Source organism: Anolis carolinensis, chromosome 5, assembly GCF_035594765.1.
Source record: "Anolis carolinensis isolate JA03-04 chromosome 5, rAnoCar3.1.pri, whole genome shotgun sequence".
NCBI classification, from domain to species: Eukaryota; Metazoa; Chordata; class Lepidosauria; order Squamata; family Dactyloidae; genus Anolis; species Anolis carolinensis.
This window is the reverse complement of record NC_085845.1, coordinates 157,482,540-157,499,838: the sequence shown is the minus strand read 5'-3', so window position 1 is coordinate 157,499,838 and position 17,299 is coordinate 157,482,540.

The window sequence follows — 17,299 nt, the reverse complement described above, 5'->3', positions numbered from 1 at the left end:
ACTTGTATTCCTCCTGGCCTTTATTAAGGCAAGAGGAGGGTTATTTTACAAGTGTGATGAGTAAACAAATGCCAGAATCCAACTGGAGATGCATGCAGGTGTATGTGGGAATTATACTTGCCAATGCATCTGTTCAGACCTTGAAGAAGAGTCCATCCAGTGTCTCCTTCTATTGGCTCCTATCCTGATGCACAACTTCTGAGCTAGTGGCTCAACTTGTCTACCAGTCAGCTGTGAGGCTATGTCTGGGCCCATTCTGACTGCCCTCAAACACTAAGGGATGAATGAGCAGACTTAAGACTCCTTCAGCTTCTAGCAGAGCTGAAGTCATTCCTTCTTGGCTCTCTATCACATAACACTGTTATAATGCTATTATTCCACTTAAACTGCAATGGCAACCTTATATGGAATCCTGGGGGTTGCCATTTCAGTTTAAGTGGAATAATAGCATTATAATAGTGTTGTGTGATAGAGAGCCAAGAGCTGAAGCTGTAGCTGCAGTGAATCCTGGCACACAAAAAGTGGCTGAAGAGATAGAAAGGGCTTATCAGCACCTTGGTTGCTGTGTGTTGGGAAAAAGCTTCTTGGCCAAAGCAGCCTCCACTACTTCAAGTAGATCTGTGGCTCCCAAACTTATTTGGCCTGCCGCCCCCTTTCCAGAAAAAATTAGACTCAGCGCCCCCTGGAAAAGGGGTGTGGCTTAGAGGGGTGGGCATAGCTCCTGCTCAAGAGGGTGGAGCTGAACCTCTCCCCTAGTCCAAGATGCAGGGCTGGGAGGGGAGGTGGGTGGGGGCACAAATGGGCAGCCAGGACTGGGATGGTCGGAGTTATGAGCTCTGAGACAGGGATGAGCTTCTATCTCTGTCCTGTGGTGCCTGCCAGGACACAGGAGGTGGAGCTAGAGGAGGGGGCGGGGCCTCTTCTGAAGTGCCTGACGGGGCTGAACCTCTATACCCTGCCCCCCGTGTTCTAACAAGCACCTAAGGGGATGTTATACAGAGGCTCAGCCCCGCCCACCCCTAGCCCCACTCTTTAGTCCAAAAAGGCCTCTCAGGAGAGGTATAGAGGCTCAGCCCTGTCTCGGGCTCTTGGAAGGAGGCACCGCCTTGTTTCCTATCTCTGCCCTCTGTGTCCCAACAAGAGCCTCAGGAGAGGTATAGATTCTCAGCCCTGTCTCAGGCTCTTGGGAAGAAGCCATGCCCACTCCTCTAGCTCCGCCCCCATGTCCTAACAGGCTACTTAAGGGACTCAGCCCTGTCTCCAGCACTTGAGAAGATGCCCTGCCCCTCCTCTGGCCCCACCTCTGTGTCCTAATAGGTGCCATCACCACCCCCCTGGATCTCTCCAGCACCCACCGGGGGGCAGTAGCACCCACTTTGGGAATCACTGACATAGATATACTGGCAGTCTTACACTCCACCAGCATGATGTAAGGTCTCAGAATATACTTCCAAAGTTTTCCTTTAATAAATGTTAGAAACAGGAAGCTGTCCTTCTCAGACCATCTTGAGACCTTATCATATGGCCATTTGTAAAGTGGGTGACAGTGGGGAAATTGTGGGAGAGCATGGGGAACCATCATGCTGTCTTCCATACTGTCAGGGTCCATAGCATTCCTTCCAACAATGTTTTCCTGCTTTCCCCCATTTCCTCTTTGGCTCCTGTGTCATGTGATGGGCCCCGGGGTACTCTGTGCCAGCAGCAGAGAGAAACAGGGAGAAGATGCTTCTGTCCATGCATATGATGAGCTCCCTGGAGATGCCAGCAATTTTCTTGCAAAATATAAACTCCTGCCACTGACATGCATTAACTGCCTCCTTCCTCAATGAATAATCTATACTGTATTCTGCAGATTTTATTAGAGAAATGGATATACGAAGAAGTCAAGACCTCCTACTTCCTCAGTACCATGTAATTAGCATTGAATCTGTTTTATTTTTTAAACTGTGGGAGATGTGATGATGTACATACTAATATCTTATTGAGGTTTTCTTTTAAAATTTTCAATTTACGTACTATTGCTTTTTTTCTGGGCAACTCTGTACTATAGACAATCATACAAGCGTGTATAAAGAGAACTGCAGTGAAGATAAAGGAAATGAGATACTTTTTCTAGAGAGATTTAGGCCCTTCGGAAAATGCTTTTATTCTTTGAATCTGGGTACTAATGTAAAATTCTAAACGTGTACTTTCATTGGAGGAAACAGAAAACTTTAGCTAAGCCAAATGTTGTCTCTTTGATTTTCGTCACTGAATGTATCATGCTGTCTCATTGTTGAGGCTGTGATCAGACTTTTAAACCAACCCATTACGGGAACCCTGTTGCTGTTAAGGGAAACCAAATAGACTGAAGTAAATCTTTTAAGGATTGGCAAAAGGCCATTTCCTTGCTTATCATTTTGTTTCTGTTTTAATTACCTTCCTTCAAATGATTTCACGTCAGACTTAAGCAGCATAACACTTCAAATATTTTGTCTGGTCACTGTTCTGTATCCTGTGAAACTATGAAACTTTTGGTACATTTTTCATTTAACATCGGCACCAAAAAGATTTATTTCCTCATGTCCACAACATGGCTCAAAGCCATATACTGATCTCCAATAGGCTAGGACAAAACGTTTTTCTAAACTTGAGGGAAAATTACATTGTACTGAAAAGAAAGGAAGAACACTCATTTATATTTACCTATTAATCTTGGCCATAAATCTGTTCAAAAGCAATTTTAGTTTGGACTTGATAAAAGAAAAGTTTGTTCCTTTTTAGAATATTTTTCCATGCTTTGTTTTCTTATATATATATTTTCCATTTCAGTAGAACAGCATTTTTCATACATAAACACACACATGCACAAGATGATCTGAATTCTTCTCTCATCTCCATAAAAATGAGTCATATGCAACCAGTCTCAACAATGTCAGTACTGGGAAAATACTGCTGCCTGTACATACATTCTTAGAAGTAGAGACGTGAAGGCCTAAAATAAAATTGAGAAAAAAATTGAAGGAAAACCCCATTCTTTTCTTGAAGCCCCTGCCTCCACATTTCTTTTACAGTGGAAAAATGTGAAACCTTGGAGAATGCTTTAAAAACTTCCAATGAAATATTTTCTATTTCGACATGAGCGAAATGTTTTGTAAGAAAAGGATTTTTTCACTCAGAATGCCAGCAATTGTGTTGTAGAAAGCTTTCATCATCAGAATCAATGGATTGTGATGATTTTTTCGGGCTATATGGCTATATGGCCATATTCCAGGACCATTCTCTCCTGCTGTTTCACCTGCATCCTCATGGTCTCCAGATCTTTGATCATTTTAGTAGTCTTCCTCTGAACATGTCCCAGTCAATATTTCTCTTGAATTGTGGTAACCAGAATTGGACACAGTATTCCAGGTGAGGTCAAACCAAAGAAGAATAGAGGGCATAATTACTCTCCTTGATCTAGACACTATACTCTTTTTGTTGGCTCATGTTTAACTTGTTGTTAACCATGAAGACTGCAAGATATTTTTCACATGTACTGTTGTTGAGCCGGGTGTCACCTGTACCTTTGCATTTCATTTTTTCTGCCTAAGTGTAATATCTTACATTTGTCCTTGTTGAATCCATTTTGTTAGTTTTGGCCCAGCTCTGTAATCTGTTAAGGTCATTTTGAATTTCTATCCTGTCTTCTAGTTACAACACTTGAAAGATTATACTGAGGAAGTAAGAAAGTTGTAGAAAAGGAGCATCAGAATGATCAGGCAAACAAACAAGTTCCCTATGTGGAAATGATAATATTTTAGGCAATTTAGTCCATCGTAAAGGTGAATGAGGGAAGACATGATATGGATCTATAAAATTATCTATGGTATGAAGAAAGTGGATATATTGATAGATAGATAGATAGATAGATAGATAGATAGATAGATAGATAGATAGATAGATAGATAGATAGATAGATAGCATTTATACACCACCCTTCTGGCCATCAGGACAGATACTACTTTTTCCATGAAACACCATTAAATTATAGAATTTGCTAACACAGTAAGTGCTCGCTGGCTAAAAAAATGGTCGACATTTAAAGAGGATTGGAGAAATTAATGATCAGGTTTATGTACTCTAAAGACACCAGATCAATGGTTCTCAATCTGTGGGTCCCAAGGTGTTTTGGCCTTCAACTCCCAGAAATCCTAGCAGCTGGAAACTGACTGGGATTTCTGGGAGTTGTAGGCCAAAATACCTGTGGACTAGATCCTGTCTGATCTTGGAAGCTGAGCAGTGTCAGTCCTGGTTAGTACTTGGGTGAGAGACTGCCAATGAATACCATTTTCGGTAGGCTACTACTTCTTAAACAGTGAGTCTCGACCCCAAATGGGGTTCCCTTAATTCAATGCTGGGGTCATAAAAAAATTGGCATCAGCAGGTTTCTAAACGTCTCCCATTTACAGTGGACTCTGCAGAAAAGGCTTCAGCTGTACTCTGGAAAAGGAAAAAAATCAGCTTATTTAACAAAGCTTGCAAATGCTGATTTATTATCAGCAAATGTTTGATTTTCATACCTATGTTAGTAAGGTTAGTAAGTAAGTTTCCTTTGACATTAAATCTAGTCCTGTCCGACTCCGGGGGTTGGTGCTCATCTCCATTTCTAAGCCAAAGAGCCAGCATTGTATGTAGACACCTCCAAGGTCATGTGGCCAGCATGACTGTATGGAGCACTGTTACTTTTCCGCCAGAGAGCCTATTGATCTACTCACATTTGCATTTTTTTGAACTGCTAGGTTTGCAGAAGCTACGGCTAACAGTGGGAGCTCACCCCACGTCTTGGATTTGAACCACCTACCTTTCGGTTAGCAAGTTCAGCAGCTCAGCAGTTTAACCCACAGTGCCATCAGGGGCGCTGGTGTAACCTAGTTATATTACTGCAATATACAACATGCAGGATAGTGTAGGAAGACTATTTATAGAAATAAATACATTCTATGTTAAAAATTGATCTATAAAATCCAAACAATCTGGAACCTATACCTATGTTATACACCCATATACCTAAAAAATTATTGGGTGGGAAAGAGAGAGTGGAAAAAGTTTAAGAAGCCCTGCTTTAGGCAATATTTCAGAAGAAGGAACTGGCAAACTACTCCTTGGTATTCCTTGCCTAGGAATAGTCTATGAAATTCACAGGGTTGCCATTAGTCTGCAGGTGACTTGGAGGCAAATAAAGCTGTCTCAATGGTTAGAAGTTCTGATAGGAAGGTATTTCCTTTAGTATCAGAGACATGGTATCTCTTTCTATCAGTTGCTGGGAAGCATGAGCAGGAGGGTTCATTTGCTTATGGGCAAATGGTTGGTGACTTTGTGAGCAGAATGCTGGACTATGTTTCTGGTCTGGTCCAAAAAGGCTGTTATGTTCATAAGTACCGTATATGGGAATCACCATAAATTACTTAGTAGTTTAAGAGCCAAAGTGTGTGCATCTATGTTGACTGTGTTTTAACTTTTACAATTGTGAATTCTGGCCATCACTGTCTTATTATTAACAATCCTTTCCTTTTGTATGTACAATCAGTTAAGAGTAACACATAAATAAATTATAAAAGTGTGATTACTATAAATTCCTTAGCATTGCAAGCCACAGAGAGTGACAACAGGTGTGGTGATTAAGCAGCAGTGCTGGATTTTCTTAAGAGATAGAAGGCACAACGCCTAGAACTGCTAAGCTGAAAATTGGAGTGAGACTTTAGAATCAAATTAAATGTCAAAGTGTCAAGGAAAATACTTAATGGATTATGCATTCCCATTTAATAGTTTCTCTGCCCAGTGCTTTTTAAACTGTTATCTAGATAGTCCTTTATGTTTTGGGCATTTTGAGGTGTGTCAATAGCAGGAAAGCACAAAGTGGAATCAAGGTCCAGTTCTATGAAAGGGAAGAGAGAAAGGTAAAATGGTAAATGAATGGGCAGGAAATGCGATTTATCTTGGTCTCAGTGGTGCCTGTCTGAATGGTTCAGAAAAGAACCGGATTCCCACTCTGGGTGTGGTGGGTACTAGTTTGAGAGAAAGATATGAAGGCTAAAATGCTTGAAGAGCTTTTCTGGGGAAATTTACCACAAGTGTAAGCAAATCAAAGGACAGCCTGAAAGAAAAAAACAATTATTTCCTTCCTGGTTTTCTGAGCATAAAACAACAAGGACAAACCCTGAAAATTGTAATAGAATAGAATAACTTTATTGTCATTGTAAATCGTACAATCGTACGATCGTACAATCGTACAAAAATTAAATGTTATCCCCAATCACATTATATATGCAGAATTACAAAACAAAACACCCATACTTCCACATTCCAATTCCTATTGCACAACCCGTAATGCCACATCAGTGTGAAGCCATAGAGTTCAATATAGTCATAGCTCTAGGATAAAAGCTACCTCTTAGCCTATTTGTTCTTGTTTTAATCATCCTATACCAGTGGTTCTCAACCTTCCTAATGCTGTGGCCCCTTGATACAGTTCCTCATGTTGTGGTGACCCCAACCGTAAAATTATTTTCGTTGCTACTACTGTTATTAATCATAATGTAAATATCTGATATGCAGGATGTATTTTCATTCACTGGACCAAATTTGGCACAGATATCTGATACGCCCAAATTTGAATACTGGTGGGGTTGGGGGAGGGGGTGATTTTGTCATTTGGGAGTTGTAGTTGTTGGAATGTATAGTTCACCTACAATCAAAGAACATTCTGAACTCCACCAATAATGGAACTGAACCAAACTTGGCACACAGAACTCCAATGACCAACAGGAAATACTGGAAGGGTTTGGTGTGCATTGACCTTGTGTTTTGGAGTTATAGTTCACCTATATCCAGAGAGCACTGTAGACTCAAGCAATGATGGATCAGGACCAAATTTGGCACAAATACTCCATATGACCAAATTTGAACACTGGTAGAGTTTGGGGAAAATAGACCTTGGCATTTGGGAGTTATGCTGGGATTTATAGTTCACCTACCATCAAACAGCCCCTTGAACCTTACCAACGATAGAATTGGGCCAAATTTCCCACACATAACCCCCATGACCAACAGAAAATACTGATCTTTGACGACCCCCCTCGCGACCTCCCCAGGGGTCCCGACCCCCAGGTTGAGAAACACTGTTCTGTACCATCTGCCAGATGGGAATAATTCAAAACAAGAATATCCAGGGTGAGGTGGATCCTTAAGAATATTTTGAGCTTTCTTAAGGCAGCAGGAATTATAAAGTTCTTCCAAAAAGGGGAGAGGGCACCCAATAATTATCTTCAGTCCAAATCTAGGCATTATTTTTGTATATGTTGCAACATTATATTCTGTATTGTTTGGGAAAGTGTCCGTCTGGTATGGGCATAATTATAAAATAATCTATAATAACCATATTATTGTTAGAAAAGCAATTAATGAGCTGTAGACATTGGTCTCTGATATAATATTTTGTGACAAAATGAATAATATTTAAAGGGACAGCCTACATTAAAGAAAAGAGAGCGCATGCCATCTTAAATTTGGCCTTGATCTTCTGAGAGTTTGGTCCTTCCAGTTCAAGTAAAACTACCCAGTTTGATTCCTATGGACATACTCTCCTTGCCCCAATCCTGAAATTTATCTTCAAGCCCAACAGTATAGAGACTCATTATACACTTCCTTGAGAAGCAAACATTTACCTTTCCTGTACTGCCTTTGTGTGGCCTAAGTCTTCAGCTTAAGGAGATTCTTTCTCAAAGCAATGTACAGACTTCATTATTTTTTTTTCTTGCATGCTTTCTACTATTTTTGCCTCATGGAGAAATGTGTGAACTTCAAATTATATTTAATTTTATGTCTTTTTAGTTGGCCTAATAAAGAAAATAAGTGGGTCAATGTGGTATCCCTACAATTTGTATGTATCAGATTTCAGAGGCAAAAATCAGATTACTCACCTGTGAACAGTTTTTCTGTTAGTATTCCTTGTGAACTCACACATGGGTAACCTTTACCGACACAGGAACACATTCAGAAATTCCTAAAGCTGAGTGAACTTTTGGCAAGTGAACCCTGCCCACTTCCACTGCAAATATATGGCAGGGTTCTTCCTTGTCTGTCTCCTTAATTCTGAGTCTGCCACAACATAGGATTCAAACCAGGAAAACAGGTAATACTAGTTAAGAGGGGAAGTGGGTGGATTGTTCACAGATGACCTTGGAGAATCGCAACCTGTTCTTCATTGTATTTGTCACTTACATTTATGCGAAATTAATGAACTACTCACTGTAGGTCATGCTTTGTTTAAATTCTGTATAAAAAGATAGTCCAAGAATGTTCAAGAATGCAGAGCTCTGTCTATACTGATGAGATTTCCTTTAAGAAAAATGATGCGGAAAGCAGGTTCAAATGTGAGGCCACTTTTGGCAGAAATTCCTTACTCCTTATCTTAAAGTGACTTTATTTGAATGGAATTGAAGATACTGTATAGTACACTTCAATATGCAATCCAGAACTTCACATATATATATATATATATAGGTGGAGTTACACTTTAAAACTACCTGTTCTGACTTACAAACAAATTCATCTTAAGAACAAGCCTACAGAAGAATCAGAGAAATACTAGACATGAAACAATCAGGGACAGCTAACACCTCCAAACAAAGTATTGGACAAAAAGAAGCCAGGCCTTGAGGCCACAGGGCCATCAAATGCTAAGCAAGGTGATTAATTACAACATTCGCACCTGCCTCCAATAGAGAAGAGTTTTTTCTTCCACCCTGGACCTTACACAGATATATAAACCTCCCTTGCCTAGTTTCCAACATAACTCACACCTCTGAGGATGCCTGCCACAGATGTGGGCAAAACATCAGGAGAGAAAGCTTCTGGAACATGGCCGTACAGCCCAAAAGACTCACAGCAACCCAGTGATTCCGGCCATGAAAGCCTTCGACAATACATTAAACCTACAGAACCTTTCTTGTTCGTAACTTGGAGACTGCCTGTATTGGACTACTGCTCTTGACCATGGAAACCCACTGGGTGACCTTAGGGAGGCTACAATCTTTTTAAAAAAATTATTTGTATTAAACATAGGATAAGTTTTCCTTTACATAAAAAGTGGGGGAACATTCTGGGTGAAAGAAAGTAGGGGGAAAAAAGAAAAAAAGAGAGAGAAAAGGGGAAAAAAGTGTGCTTCCATTCTTCTTCATGTTGGTTGAATTATTCTTTCCTCTTCTATCTATTATATTTCATCTTTCTATATCATATAACGGTAGTGATTTGCTTTGTCTTTTTTAGTTTTTATATTGTCCATTTGGTTTTGTTATCTTTCAACCATTCGGTGAAGGGGATCCAGTCCATCTCTTTTACATTCTTCCCTTGTGATCTTGACAGCAGTACTGTCAAGGTATCCATGTTCATTACATCTATTACTTTTCCTATCCATTCTTCCTTCTGGGAGGCCACAATCTTTCAGAGGAAGGCAAATGAAAACCCCTCTGAACATAATTTGCTAAGAAAAACTCATGACAGGGTTACCTTGCAGTCACCTTAAGACAGAAGCAACTTGAACACACACATCAACAGTTAGATCAAAGCAGTCGTCCACTTACAATGTTAACTAATTGCAAGCTGTACATTTTGTAAGTATGAGGGATGTTCCCTCTCCTGGTGCCACACTATTTTCTTTTGTGCTGTAGAAATTTTTAAAAAGGCTGGAAAGCAAACTGGATGTTTTTCTTTCTTTCTATTGACTAGCTGAGACAATAACATTCTAGAGCTGGATTTGATTAGCTTGATAGGAACACTAGCAGCTACATTATGTGGTATCTTGTGCCGCTCTCTTACTGTCTTTTTCTTTCTCTCTCCCTTCAGTATTACTGCAAATTTTGAACTGGCATTTTTACCTCTGTTGTTTTGACTCTAAAGGAAACAGTTATGAAATGAAGAACAGATGGTTACAGACATTTTGAAGTACACCCAGGATACACTTTTGATTAGAAAAGCAAAATTCAGCTTGTAGAATGGCCATATATAAAAAAATCTTCTATCCTAGATTCATATTTGCCATATTTAAAACAGCAGCTAATCAGAAATCAGGAAAGAATAACATGATCATATGGAGAAGTCCAAAGAACGAGGTATCTAGGTTTCCAGGACAGACCACAATGTACAAAAAAGTGTTTTTCATGTCAGTGGCATCTGAAGAGAAGAGAAAGGAAGGGAAAATGATGACAATGGACTTAGATGCAACATGCTTTAGAATAAGGAAGTTACATGCATCGTATCCTAGACAGTTTGGTTTAACAAGGCGCTATTTGCAGCTGATTGCTAATATTATAAGAATGTTTTTTTCTCCCCTTCTTCTTTAAACGTTCCATGAAACTGCTGGTCATGTGTTTGAACATGTTTGAGGAATTAAAATTGGCAGAAGTTCTACCACTGAAGCAACTCACAGGATCTTGACCAGTAAAACAGTCCATGGTGTCCTATTATAAAAATAAGCTATATACATTTCTAGCTTTTCAGAGTAAAGTTCTGGATAACATCTTAACAATTATTTTTAATATTTTTAGTCGTTTACAAGTATTTTGCATTCGTGTTATTGGCATGTTAACTCTCTTCTCATTTTTAAATGAAAAGCTCTGAAGTCTGAAACTCAAATTAATATAATAGCACTGCTAATTGTGAAGAGAGTACTATTAATGAGCTGTCAAAAATAATATTTATCTCTTTGACACTCAAACAATAAAAAAGGAACAAAGGCCAAAATTCACATCGGTGCTTATGAATAGTTCCCAGCTCACCTCTGTGAACCCACATTTTATGAGCAACAAATGCTATGATCCATGGGTGTCTATCCACTCCTGACTGGAAAGCAGCTGACTGATGGTCCTTCCCACAGTCCACATATGAGTAATCTCTAGTATGACAGGCAGAAGCAGGACCTGCCATGATCAGCTCACTTGAGGGCAATGGGAACATCAATCAACTGCTTCCTTTCAAGGAAAGAGACCCCTGTTGATTGCAGTGGCTGCTGCCCAGTTGCTAGAAATTGGGAGAATTTCATAGTCCCTAAATTAAGGAACACGTGTTGTTTGTTTGTTCAGTCGCTTCCGACTCTTCATGATCTCATGGACCAGCCCACGCCAGAGCTCTCTGTCAGCCATCTCCACCCCCAGCTCCTTCAAGGCCAAGCCAGTCACTTCAAGGATAACATCCATCCATCTTGCCCTTGGTCAGCCCCTCTTCCTTTTTCTTTCCATTTTCCCCAGCATCATTCTCTTCTCCAAGCTTTCCTGTCTTCTCATTATGTGGCCAAAGTACTTCATCTTTGTCTCTAATATCCTTCCCTCCATTAAGCAGTCAGGCTTTATTTCCTGGAGTATGAACTGGTTTGATCTTCTTGCGGTCCAAGGCACTCTCAGAATTTTCTTCCAACACCACAGTTCAAATGCATCTATCTTCTTTCGCTCAGCCTTCCTTATGGTCCAGCTCTCGCATCCTTAGGTTGCTATGGGGAATATCATTATTTTAACTATGTGGACCTTCGTTGCCAGTGTGATGTCTCTGCTTTTCACTATTTTATCAAGGTTGGTCATTGCTTTCCCCCCAAGAAGTAAACGTCTTCTGATTTCCTGACTGCAGTGTGCATATGCAGTAATCATTGCACCTAGAAATATAAAGAAATACATACAGTTCGTGAATATGTGTCCTGTTTTGTCTTTCAAGAACAGCCTTAAGACACTGTGGTAAGTAAATGAAAACTGCTTTACTTCAGCAAAACATAAAGTACAGCACACTCAGTGGAATAATGCAAAAGGAAGCAAAGAAGTCTTAGGGCAAATGCAGTTCTTAGTCTCTGATAAAGTCCCAAATCAAATAGCAGTCTTACTTTAGACAAAGAAACATCAATAAATCCAGATGCAGATTCTGAGCAGGCACATGGGGAGCGAAGGCATTAGAGTCAGTTTGTTACCAGCAAGAACTGGCTGCATCTGCTTCTGCTTTATAGCTCTGAGTCCCCTCACAGCTGCTAGGGCAGTTCCTAATTACTCAGCTGCATTTCTGGCAGCTGTTCTAGCTGAACGACATCTCTGCTCTGTTTCCTTTCGCCTCTCCTGAAAAGTGGGTACTTGCAAAGTCGCCTCCTCAGATTCCAACTCACCCTCAGATTCATGAACACTTTCCTGCACCCCTTAATAATATGAAACAGTGATGAATAACTCATTTGGTGGATGTTGACTAATTCTTGACTTCAAAGCTATATGTCAATCAATCAGTAGTCATGAAAACTAAAATAGATGGTTTTCATAGGTTGAAAAATATAAAGATTTCTTTTAGTTCATACCAATGTAAGTGCAATAGTTGTTTCTACTGGCATTAATATAAAATTGTGACAAAACATGAAATCTAAGTTATTGGTATTTAAAATTATACCATTTCTTTTATTATTTATTTGATAAACAGGTTGACTTTCACTATTGTAGAAGTTGAACTATTATAGAAGTTTGAAAGTTTACTCATTTTCAAAATATTATACATATAAATATATCATAGGGCCATCAAAATCAATATATTTGTAAGATAATTTAAAGCAGATACAATTCACATGGCAAATCTCATTCATTCAACTAGTATTAAGCCGCAGTAAAGTAATGTTTTATGTAGCTATGTATATATTATTTTTTATAACCTTGCTCCTGTAATTGCAGTTTTTACTACACCTTGATCCCTGGAAGTAATTTATTTGGTATTCCAATTGGCCCAGAATTTAAAGGCTAAAAACTAAATGAAATCTTATTTAAAAGGCTTATTAAACAGGCTAAAAACTTCCACTGAATTTCATGAGAACATTAACTGAAAAGATTATTTGGGAATACCACTTAGTGTAATTGATATTATTCCAAACTTGGCATAGTCAAAAGCAGTGCTTGGATTTTCTGTTTTTGTTTTTTTGAAAGATAGGTATTATCAAACTCAAAGCTACAACTAGCAAAGTGGAATTTAGATAAAACTGTAAGGGGTTGGAGAAAGCAATTTTGTAAAGCCTGCATTCCACTGCTACATCTTTGCTTAGATTAAAACCAGAATTAAAATTGAATGGCCTGAGCTCAAATATCATATTGGCAGAAACGGCAGTAAACGAGTAACATGGGATTGCCAAAGACATGTTATCAGAACCAAATATCTAAAGGTATTAAAACCAGCTGGGCCAAGAAATGAAATGTGATTATGTCAAAATATGACTTAAATCCTGGTGAATTTAAAGCTGCCCTTCCTGTATTTGTGGCAAAGATATGAAGAAACAAAACAGGATTAAAGAGATTAATGTACAGGTTGGCATGGAATACTTGCATCATATGCACTTTCCTTCATAGTATAGAGTTGGAAAAGCAAATCATGATTTTTGGATCACATTTGGCTAGTTTTGAGTTTCTTGTACCCTGCAGAAAGCTTTTACCACTCTGTAATTTCAGACAACTGGTTCATTTAGATGGGAAATGTGCCAAGATTTCTGTCAATGAGAGGTTGTGTGTATTTGTAACCTTCAAAAAACAGAAGCTGTTGTCCACTGCCTATGGCACTCTGTGTTGCATTCAGCATCTAGCGAAAGATCACGCCCTCCCCTTTTATCCTTGTTGGCTCGTTTTGATAAGAGCTGTTTTCTATTATCAGGTACAATGCTTTGCACACAAAGCAGCCTTGTGGCCTCTTTGGCCAAGAAACAGAGGTTTGTACCACCACACTTTGTGAGGTGCTTGTGAGATCCCATTACCTAAACATTCACATTTTCCTGTCTTTGTGTTTAAAGAATAATATGACATTTTATCAGCTGATTTTAACAGTCACCATATATAATAATAATAAAACATTATTTGTATATTGCTCTATATTCCCAAAGGGACTCAGGGCAGGTTCCAACATAGGTAAAGTATTCAATTACCAACACAAAACATATAACACAACTATTAACACAACATACTCACTCATGTAAAAATAAACCAGTGAAAATAGAACTTCCAATGGACAAGATACGGGGAAGGGGGGGGGGGGCTAGACAGTTATAAGGACTGCGTCAGGGCTAGTGCAATGAGGTAACATAGAGATGGGAGTGGATAAAATTCAACTGGTGGCCAGGATAGAGCCTGTATTTTCCGATCCCAAGGTCTGTTGAGCAGCTATAAGAGGATTAGACTACTGCACAGAGGTATTTCAGGGCCGGGGAAGTGGGTAAAGTGCAAGCAGGGACCTAGCCAGTGGCCAGGATAGGATATATGTGTGTTTGCTTATGGTTAGGAAGAAATTAATATAAGCTGTACTTCTATGTGAGACCTAAATATGCTAAAGACACCAGGTCCTGTTTGATGTTGAGCCACTGAGAAAAGCTGAACAAGGGTTATTTTTCACCCTCTGTTTTAATAGCCATGTCATCGTCCAAAGTGCTTCAAGTCCTACATAGCATCTGCAATGAAGAATGTTCTCCTTTTATTATAGTTGCCTGCTTTGCAAAGGATGGTACTTTGTCCCCAAATATCTACCTCTTCCTCCACCTTGTGTGCTTTGTGACTTTATAGATTGTTGTTGCTATATGCCTTCAAGTCATTTGCAATTTATGGTGAGCCTGAGGTGGAACCTTTCATGGGTATTTCTCGGCAAGATTTGTTCAAAGGGGGGTTGCCATTGCCTTTTTCTGAGGCTGAAAGAAGAATGTGCTTTGTCCAGGGTCCTGGAATTGGTTTCTATGATTAAGATGGGAACTGGACCCAGAGTCAGATGCCATGCATGACTTGAAACATTTTAGCCTATAAATACTGTTCTGATGTGAATGTGGCCAATTGACTGGATTTTGCCACCCCTGCTATAGATGTTGTTGAACTCCAATTCCCATTAGTTTCAACAACAGGGCCAATATTCAAGGACGCTAGGAGTTATAGTTGGAAGGCCAGTTTTCCCATTGTGGCCTTTTTAAGATTTGCAACTGCTGAACAATTTAAGAAGCATCTGAAGAATCCCATATTTTTATTCCCAAGGATTCAGATTTTCTGAAATGTGATAATAAAATATAGGTTTGGAATTGTGTTGTTTTAAATATCTGTACTGGAATAGTATTATCTGATATATATAAAAGTATGTGTGTTTTGTTTTGTCCTTTTAAAACAAATCCACAGTTCTAAAAATTCTCCATGCAGCAATAGTTTGCACAGAACAATGTCTGCAGGCAGATCTGTTTACTGTCCTTTTCTTTCAACATTTTTCCTGCGCTGCAGTGTTACTGTATGACCCCTATTTATACATTCCAGGGACGCAGGTCACATTTAGATTGGTGGTGCTCATGGATTTATGCAGTTCAAAGCTGATTTGGCAAAGAACAGATAGGGTGTGTGGTTTGGATTAGAATCAAATTGGGTTTAGTTAATCCTGATTTGGCTGAGGTTGATGTGAAACAAAATAACAAGGGGGGGGGGGAATCCCAATGTAATGGTAATCAGCTTCTGGGAGAGCTGAACAATAGTGCCAGAGCGTATGATGATAAGCAACGGACAGATTAATGCAGCTTGGGAATTTGAAAAGCATGGGAAGTGACCAGTACTCAACCTGAGAATCCCACCCCACCTTCTGAATTCCTCCAGTAAAACTGAAGCCCAGAGAAAAGAAGTGGTTGAATCAATGCTGCCCAATTCAAATTTACAAAAATGTTTTAAAATCTATAGCAGACCTTTTTTATTTGGAGCTATGACATTGACTTAGTTGGAAAGAAAACAAAATCCTCCTGCTTCCCCACTCTGTTTCTCTCTGTGCCCTCTCCCCAAGTTGAAGATTTGGCAGCCAAAGTTTTTCTCTCTGGGAATCTGGAAAAGGTTTCTGGCTCTTAAACGGAAATTCAGAGTGTTTTGTCCCAGCATTCTGTATTCCTGTGGGAGCCTCAACGGCATAACTTGCCAATTTAAGTCTTGTGGTGTGAGTCTCTATAGCCTCAATTGCATACTTAGAAGTGCTCTGACTTACAACTTGCTTAAGCAGTCCTGTTTTCCCACTAATTATGAGCTTGTTGGGAACAGAAAAGACAGGGCTTCTCAGAAATGCATTTGGTGCAATATTGGAGAAACACATTTTCACAAAATGTCCTGATGGAAGGCAGAAGATGACTGGCATTGCTTTTCTGAACTCAATGTTCCCTTTAATTTCTACTCCTTTATTTTGTAAAGCCACCAACACAACTTCAGAGATTACTAGTGAGATTTAATAATTTCACAAAATATCTTCTGAAAAAAAATATGCAAGTGTGCCAACATTATAGTTGTGAAATAGAAGTGTGAGAATTTTCCTTGTAGATACTGTCATCTGACAAAATATCCACCATAAGTTACCATCAAATCATCATGGAGGACCTAGAAAATTCCCAGAGCATACTTTTCTAGGACTTTGCTATGTCCTCTAGGACAATTTCATGGTAACGTTTAGCGGAAGTTGCTATTATTCAGGGTTTTCCTGTTTCCACACTAAGTTTAGGAACATTTCTGCTGCGGATGGGGGGCTGTACTGTACAGAGTGGTGCAGTGTAGTGGTGTAGTTTTCTAACACAATTCCTGCCAGAGTTCCCTGGTGCTTCAGGTCCCACCTAAAATCTTTATTTTTTGATCTCTAGCTCAGTTGTTCAAATTCCTGGTGGTAGGGAAGGCTCCTATGATGGTTTGTAGCAGCAGATTAGAGACTCTGATGGGCCCCACAGATATGGGTTGCTCTCCCTTTGGCTCAAAGTAGAAGACAGTTGGGTGGTGGGACAAATGGAAGGGTGCAAGCAGAAACTAGATCTCTTGCTGAGCTCTCTGTGTCTTCAAAGAAGCGGTGAGGAGTTTTAAAAGCTATTTTAAGTATATTTACTATATTTTAATCTGTTTTCCTTTAATCCACACTATATTATTTGTTTTTTATTTTTGTATTGCGTTTTTTAATATATGATCAAAATGTGGGATTGTTAGATGCCTTGAATCCCTATGGGGAGAAAGGCGGGGTATAAATCTATATATATAAAACGGTAATGAAATTTTGGCCTAGGACAAAACAACAAAACTACACATCCCAGAAACACTAAACTTGGCAGCACAACCCCTCATCCATGCCTCTACGTTCATACAACAAAAAGCTCCAGCTACTCCAGAAAACGGCCAGGCTTTGAGACTGCAATGCTATTCACTGCTATTCCACCTGGCCAAAAAAGGATTCCCTTAAGCCACAGCAATGCGTGGCCGGGCAAAGCTAGTAAAGTAAATAATAATAACAACACAGAGCCACTCAAGAGTCTCTG